Consider the following 8,129-nt stretch of genomic DNA (forward strand, 5'->3'; position numbering starts at 1 on the left):
AGAAGGAGGAGGAGGAGAGAGGATGAGGAAGAGAGGAGGAGAAGGAGGAGAGAGGTAGAAGGAGGATGAGGAGAGAGAAGGAGAGTGGAGGAGGAGAGAGGTGGAGGAAGAGAGGAGAGAGAAGGAGGAGGAGAGAGAGAGAAGGAGGAGGAGGAGAAAGAGAGAAGGAGGAGGAGGAGAGAGGATGAGGAAGAGAGGAGGAGGAGGAGAGAGAGAAGGAGGAGGAGGAGAGAGAGAAGGAGGAGGAGAGAGAGAAGGAGGATGAGGAGAGAGAGAAGGAGGATGAGGAGAGAGAGAAGGAGGAGGAGGAGAGAGAGAAGGAGGAGGAGGAGAGAGAGAGGAGGAGGAGAGAGAGAAGGAGGGGAGGAGAGAGAGGAGGAGGAGGAGGAGAGAGGTGGAGGAAGAGAGGAGAGAGAAGGAGGAGGAGAGAGAGAGAAGGAGGAGGAGGAGAAAGAGAGAAGGAGGAGGAGGAGAGAGGATGAGGAAGAGAGGAGGAGGAGGAGAGAGAGAAGGAGGAGGAGGAGAGAGAGAAGGAGGATGAGGAGAGAGAGAAGGAGGAGGAGGAGAGAGAGAGGAGGAGAGAGAGAAGGAGGGGAGGAGAGAGAGGAGGAAGAGGAGAGAGAGAGAAGGAGGAGAGGAGAGAGAGAGCAGGAGGAGAGAGAGAAGGAGGATGAGGAGAGAGAGAAGGAGGATGAGGAGAGAGAGAAGGAGGATGAGGAGAGAGAGAAGGAGGAGGAGGAGAGAGAGAGGAGGAGGAGAGAGAGAAGGAGGGGAGGAGAGAGAGGAGGAGGAGGAGAGAGAGAGAAGGAGGAGAGGAGAGAGAGAGCAGGAAGAGAGAGAGAAGGAGGGGAGGAGAAGAGAGAGAGGAGAGATAGAGGATGAGGAAGAGAGGAGGAGGAAAGAGAGGAGAGATAGAGGGAGGAGGAGGAGAGAGAGAAGGGGGAGAGAGAAGGAGGAGGAGAGAGAGTGAAGGAGGAGGAGAGAGAGACGGAGGAGAGAAAGAGAGAAGGAGGAGGAGGAGAGAGAGAAGGAGGAGGAGGAGAGAGAGAGAAGGAGGAGGAGGAGAGAGAGAGAAGGAAGAGAGGAGGAGGAGGAGAGAGAGAGAAGGAGGAGGAGGAGAGAGGAGAAGGAAGAGAGGAGGAGGAGGAGGAGAGAGAGAAGGGGGAGAGAGAGTGAAGGAGGAGAAGAGAGAGACGGAGGAGAGAAAGAGAGAAGGAGGAGGAGAGAGAGAAGGAGGGGAGGAGAGAGGAGGAAGAGAGGAGGAGGAGGAGGAGAGAGAGGAGAGATAGAGGGAGGAGGAGGAGAGAGAGAAGGGGGAGAGAGAAGGAGGAGGAGAGAGAGTGAAGGAGGAGGAGAGAGAGACGGAGGAGAGAAAGAGAGAAGGAGGAGGAGGAGAGAGAAGGAGGAGGAGGAGAGAGGAGGAGGAAGAGAGGAGGAGGAGGAGAGAGAGGAGAGATAGAGGGAGGAGGAGGAGAGAGAGAAGGGGGAGAGAGAGTGAAGGAGGAGGAGAGAGAGAAGGAGGAGGAGGAGAGAGGATGAGGAAGAGAGGAGGAGGAGGAGAGAGAGAAGGAGGGAGGAGAGAGAGAGAAGGAGGAGGAGAGAGGATGAGGAAGAGAGGAGGAGGAGGAGAGAGAGAAGGAGGAGGAGGAGAGAGAGAGAAGGAGGAGGAGAGAGACAGAAGGAGGAGGAGGAGGAGAGAGAGAAGGAGGAGAGAGAGAGGAGGAGAGAAAGCGAGAAGGAGGAGGAGAGAGAGAAGGAGGAGGAGGAGAGAGGATGAGGAAGAGAGGAGGAGGAGGAGAGAGAGAAGGAGGAGGAGGAGAGAGAGAGAAGGAGGAGGAGAGAGAGACGGAGGAGAGAAAGAGAGAAGGAGGAGGAGGAGAGAGAGAAGGAGGAGGAGGAGAGAGGATGAGGAAGAGAGGAGGAGGAGAGAGAGAAGGAGGAGGAGGAGAGAGAGAGAAGGAGGAGGAGAGAGAGAAGGAGGAGGAGGAGAGAGAGAGAAGGAGGAGGAGAGAGACAGAAGGAGGAGGAGGAGGAGAGAGAGAGAAGGAGGAGGAGAGAGAGAGGAGGAGGAGAGAGAGAGAAGGAGGGGAGGAGAGAGGATGAGGAAGAGAGGAGGAGGAGGAGGAGAGAAAAGGAGGAGGAGGAGGAGAGAGAGGAGGAGGAGAGAGAGAAGGAGGAGGAGGAGAGAGAGAAGGAGGAGGAGAGAGACAGAAGGAGGAGGAGGAGGAGAGAGAGAGAAGGAGGAGGAGAGAGAGAGGAGGAGGAGAGAGAGAGAAGGAGGGGAGGAGAGAGGATGAGGAAGAGAGGAGGAGGAGGAGGAGGAGGAGGAGGAGAGAAAAGGAGAGTGGAGGAGGAGAGAGAGAAGGAGGAGGAGAGAGAGAGGAGGAGGAGGAGAGAGAGAAGAAGGAGGAGAGAAGGAGAGAGGAGGACGAGAGAGGATGAGGAAGAGAGGAGGAGGAGAGAGAGAGAAGGAGGACAGAGAGAAGGAGGAAGAGAGGAGAGAGGTGGACGAGAGGGGAGAAAGAGAGAAAAGGAAGAGAGAAGAAGAGAGGGGAGGAGGAGAGAGGAGGATAGCAGGGAGAAGGAGGAGAGTAGGAGATATGTGGAGGAGAGGAGAAGAAGAGAGGAGAAAGGAGAAGAGAGGTGAGAAAAGGAAGATAGAAGGTGGAGAGAAGAGAGAGGAGGAGAGAGGAGGTGAAGAGAGAAGGAGAAAAAGGAGGTGATAGGGGGTGGTCACAGTCTTTAGTCACAAATGTAAATTTACTGAAGTACTGAACTTAAGCAGAGGATTTGTACTTTCCTTGAAACATGTTTTTGTTGAAAATGTATGACTTTTTTATTACTGCACTACATTAGAAAGATAAATACTGTATAAAACTTTCTACACTACATTTCTTTAAAAAAAAAACACCAAAGTAAAAAGTATAAATGAGCAGCATATTCTCTTTGTGGGAGGAAGGGGAGGAAGGGGAGGAAGGGGGAGTGGACAGTGCGGTACAGTATCTGACCCTGGCGTTAAACATTAGGTTTGTTCATCAGTGAAGGACGAGCCGCTCACTCATTAACCGTCTGTACACAGCACCTTTACTGTAAACACAGGAGACTGCAGTGAGGCAGCTGAGAGGTCTCGGGTTCGAGTCCCGAACGTGCACGTTTTAGTTTGCTCCACACAGTACACTCTTTTGAAAGCTTCATAAAACATGTCGTGCAGGACTGAAGTAAAGTCCATCACTGACTACGTTTACATGTCACCAATATCCGGGTCAGGTCAAGATTCCGTGTTTTGAACCATTTGGAATAACCCGTTTACACACACTTTCTGTACCTGTGTGTTTTTTTGACTAATGTGTTACCTCGCTGAACAAGAACCATGAGCCGCGGGGGGGATAGAGCCACTGCAGTCTGTAGCAGCTCTGCTCCTTGACTTGATCAGCCCCAGGCTAACAGAAGAACTGGCCCGGTACAGTCAGGGGGTGGGGCTTATGCTAAGGGTCACTATCGTTGTAGTTTCCTTGTGCTCGGCGTTACAGACCTGTGTCCAGACGATGAAAACATCCCTTTGACTGTGAGATTATGGAGGCTTCATGACTAACATGTACATTGGCTCAGACACAGGCTCCATTATTGGGACATGAACATTCTCCAGGCTCCGGTTTGACTCTGACGGCCCCCGGGCGCTCACGTCTCGGGGACATTCGGACTTTTGTTACAGAAATGCATCGCACTGAAGACACTCAAGAGGAGCTTTGTATCAGACACATCCACATGAACGGATTTAGCATAAATATTACACTGAACTTTGTCAAAACCAGAAAACCCCCCAGATTAAAAACATCACTGAAGCATAAGTGAAACGGTCTTTTACATAAGTACAGGCGGCAACACGTCAGACCGGGGGCTGTGGCCTGGCCGAAGGGGGAGGAAGTACATTTTATCAACATATTTATGTCACACAAATAAAGTCAAATCAAAATGGGGTCCATGTGGATGAAAAAAACGGCACTGTAGCTCCCATTAGCATGTAGCATGAAGCTAATTTTAGCATCGCTCCAGTGATAACTGGCCGACCGGACTTTAGTATCGTAGTCTCCAGTGCCTGTTCAACACAGACTGAAGCTCCAACAAGGACTGGACGTTCTTCCACAGTCTTGGCCCGTCTGCAGCGGGACTCCCATCAGCCCTGGGTCTATAGCCTGTCCGTCCATGGGAGTGGATCTCTCCTTCCTTTATCAGGACAGGGCATGTTAATGGACATACATGAGACTCATGCAAGTAAACGCACCATGCTGGATTGTAGCCTTAAGCTACTTTCCATCCGTCATTGCAGGCATATATATATATATATATATCTCACCCATTTCCGCCTTGTTCCAGTAGCCCATTTTACATCGAGGTGCTCTGGTTCCCCAGCACCTGACGCAGACCTTGTTTGGCCGGGCGACGTCTGAGCCGCATGTCATTCATTTCATTGTCTCTCATCATTGTATGAGGTCGGCAGTAGCGTGAAGGGTCTTGCCTAAGGACCCACTTGAGCATGTATATATATATATATTAAAAAAAAAAAAATATATATATATATATATATATATATATACATATACATATATATATATATATATATATATATATATAAAAAAAAAAACTCTTCCTCACCCTCCGCGGGCGGTCTCTTTTTCCTCCTGCTCGGGTCCTCTACCAGAGGCCTGGGAGCTTGAGGGTTCTGCGCAGTATCTTTGCTGTTCCTAGAACTGCACTTTTCTGGACCGAGATGTCTGATGTATTTCCTGGGATCTGCTGGAGCCACTCCTCCAGTTTGGGGGTCACTGCCCCGAGTGCCCCAACGACCACGGGCACCACTGATGCCTTCACCCTCCAGGTTTTCTCCAGCTCTTCTCTGAGCCCCTGGTATTTCTCTAGTTTCTCGTGTTCCTTTTTCCTGATGTTGAAGTCGCTTGGTATTGCTATGTCGACCACAATGGCTTTCCTCTGCTCTTTGTCCACCACCACAATGTCCGGTTGGTTCGCCATTACCATTTTGTCCGTCTGTATCTGGAAGTCCCACAGGATCTTGGCTCGGTCATTCTCGACCACCTTTGGAGGTGTTTCCCACTTTGACCTTGGGGTTTCCAGCCCATACTCTGCACAGATGTTCCTGTACACTATACCAGCCACTTGGTTATGGCGCTCCATGTAAGCTTTCCCTGCAGCATCTTACACCCTGCAGTTATGTGCTGGATTGTCTCATTGGCCTCTTTGCACAGTCTACACCTGGGGTCTTGTCTGGTGTGGTAGATCTGGGCCTCTATTGCTCTGGTGCTCAAGGCTCCTGTGCAGCCATGATGAGCCTCTGTGCTGTCCTTTAGTCCGGCTCTGTCTAGCCATTGGTAGGATTTCTGTATATCCGCCACTTCAGTTATGTTTCGGTGGTACATGCCGTGTAGGGGCTTGTCCTCCCATGACGGGACCTCCAGCACCTCATCTTCTGTTCCCCATTGTCTGAGACATTCACTGAGCACGTCATCTGTCGGAGCCTTGTCCTTGATGTACTTATGGATCTTGGATGTTTCATCCTGGATAGTGGCTCTCACACTCACTAGTCCTCGGCCTCCTTCCTTACGGCTAGCGTACAGTCTCAGAGTGCTGGATTTGGGGTGGAACCCTCCGTGCATGGTTAGGAGCTTTCGCGTCTTAACATCTGTGGTCTGTATCTCATCCTTTGGCCAGCTTATTATTCCTGCAGGGTATCTGATTACTGGTAGGGCGTAGCTGTTTATTGCCCGGGACTTGTTCTTGCCATTGAGCTGGCTTCTTAGGACCTGCCTTACTCGTTGGAGGTATTTGGCCGTAGCCGCTTTCCTTGTCACCTCTTCGAGGTTGCCATTTGCTTGTGGGATTCCGAGGTACTTGTAACTGTCCTCAATGTCTGCTATTGTTCCTTCTGGGAGTGAGACCCCTTCTGTGTGGACTACCTTCCCTCTCTTAGTCACCATCCGACCACACTTCTCTAGTCCGAATGACATCCCAATGTCTGCACTGTATATCCGGGTGGTATGGATCAGTGAGTCGATGTCTCGCTCATTCTTAGCATACAGCTTGATGTCATCCATGTAGAGGAGGTGACTGATGGTGGCCCCGTTCCTGAGTCGGTATCCATAGCCAGTCTTGTTGATTATTTGGCTGAGGGGGTTCAGACCTATGCAGAACAGCAGTGGGGACAGGGCTTCTCCTTGGAATATGCCACATTTGATGGAGACTTGTGCAAGTGGCTTGCCATTGGCTTCAAGGGTGGTTTTCCACAACCTCATCGAGTTTGCAATGAAGGCTCTTAGAGTCCTGTTGATGTTGTATAGCTCCAGGCATTCAATGATCCAAGTATGTGGCATTGAGTCGTAGGCTTTCTTGTAATCAATCCAGGCAGTGCTCAGGTTAGTGTGTCGGGTTCTGCAGTCTCGAGCGACTGCAGAACCGACTGCAGAATATATATATATATATATATATATATATATATATATATATATATATATATATATATATATATATATATATATATATATATATACCGACTCAGGAACGGGGCCACCATCAGTCACCTCCTCTACATGGATGACATCAAGCTGTATGCTAAGAATGAGCGAGACATCGACTCACTGATCCAGACCACCCGGATATACAGTGCAGACACTGGGATGTCATTCGGACGAGAGAAGTGTGGTCGGATGGTGACTCAGAGAGGGAAGGTATAGTCCACACAGAAGGTCTCACTCCCAGAAGGAACAATAGCAGACATTGAGGACAGTTACAAGTACCTCGGAATCCCACAAGCAAATGGCAACCTCGAAGAGGTGACAAGGAAAGCGGCTACGGCCAAATACCTCCAACGAGTAAGGCAGGTCCTAAGAAGCAGCTCAATGGCAAGAACAAGTCCCGGGCAATAAACAGCTACGCCCTGCCAGTAATCAGATACCCTGCAGGAATAATAAGCTGGCCAAAGGATGAGATACAGACCACAGATGTTAAGACGCGAAAGCTCCTAACCATGCACGGAGGGTTCCACCCCAAATCCAGCACTCTGAGACTGTACGCTAGCCGTAAGGAAGGAGGCCGAGGACTAGTGAGTGTGAGAACCACTGTCCAGGATGAAACATCCAAGATCCATAAGTACATCAAGGACAAGGCTCCGACAGATGACGTGCTCAGTGAATGTCTCAGACAATGGAGAACAGAAGATGAGGTGCTGGAGGTCCCGTCATGGGAGGACAAGCCCCTACACGGCAGGTACCACCCAAACATAACGGAAGTGGCCCCTACACGGCATGTACCACCGAAACATAACTGAAGTGGCCCCTACACGGCATGTACCACCCAAACATAACTGAAGTGGCGGATATACAGAAATCCTACCAATGGCTAGACAGAGCCGGACTAAAGGACAGCACAGAGGCTCATCATGGCTGAAAACACCAGAAACACCAGGGAGAAGAGCTGGAGAAAACCTGGAGGGTGAAGCATCAGTGGTGCCCGTGGTCGTTGGGGCACTCGGGGCAGTGACCCCCAAACTGGAGGAGTGGCTCCAGCAGATCCCAGGAAACACATCAGACATATCGGTCCAGAAAAGTGCAGTTCTAGGAACAGCAAAGATACTGAACCCTCAGGTACCAGGCCGACGGGAGAGGACCCGAGCAGGAGGAGAAAGAGACCGCCCGCGGAGGGTGAGGAAGAGTTTTTTTAAAAATTAATTATTATATATATATATTTTTTTTTTTGTGTTTTTTTGTTTTGTTTGTTTTTTGATGTACTTGTTTTGCAGATGAGCTTTGGGGGCATAGTACCCGGCTTTGGGAACCACTGTATTAGGGAGTCGAACCCGGGACCCTCCTCCTGTGAGATGGTACTGGTCAGAGGCTGAGGGCGCAGAGTCACAGCCACACCTCGGTGAGTCTGCCCCGGGGCGTGTCGCTGCACTGGAGTGTAACCGACGGCGACAGTTTATCTGAAGAATGTTAACAGTCGGAAACTCATCTTCCGCTGGTGCTCCTCCCTCAGGGCCCGCTGTTTATGGACTAAACATCCACTAATGGTCCTTCCTTTTCACAACATATTTTCATTTAGTTTTAGTCACTACCTTGTCA

The sequence above is a fragment of the Gobius niger genome, assembly GCF_951799975.1.
Source record: "Gobius niger genome assembly, chromosome: 1".
Lineage (NCBI taxonomy): Eukaryota > Metazoa > Chordata > Actinopteri > Gobiiformes > Gobiidae > Gobius > Gobius niger.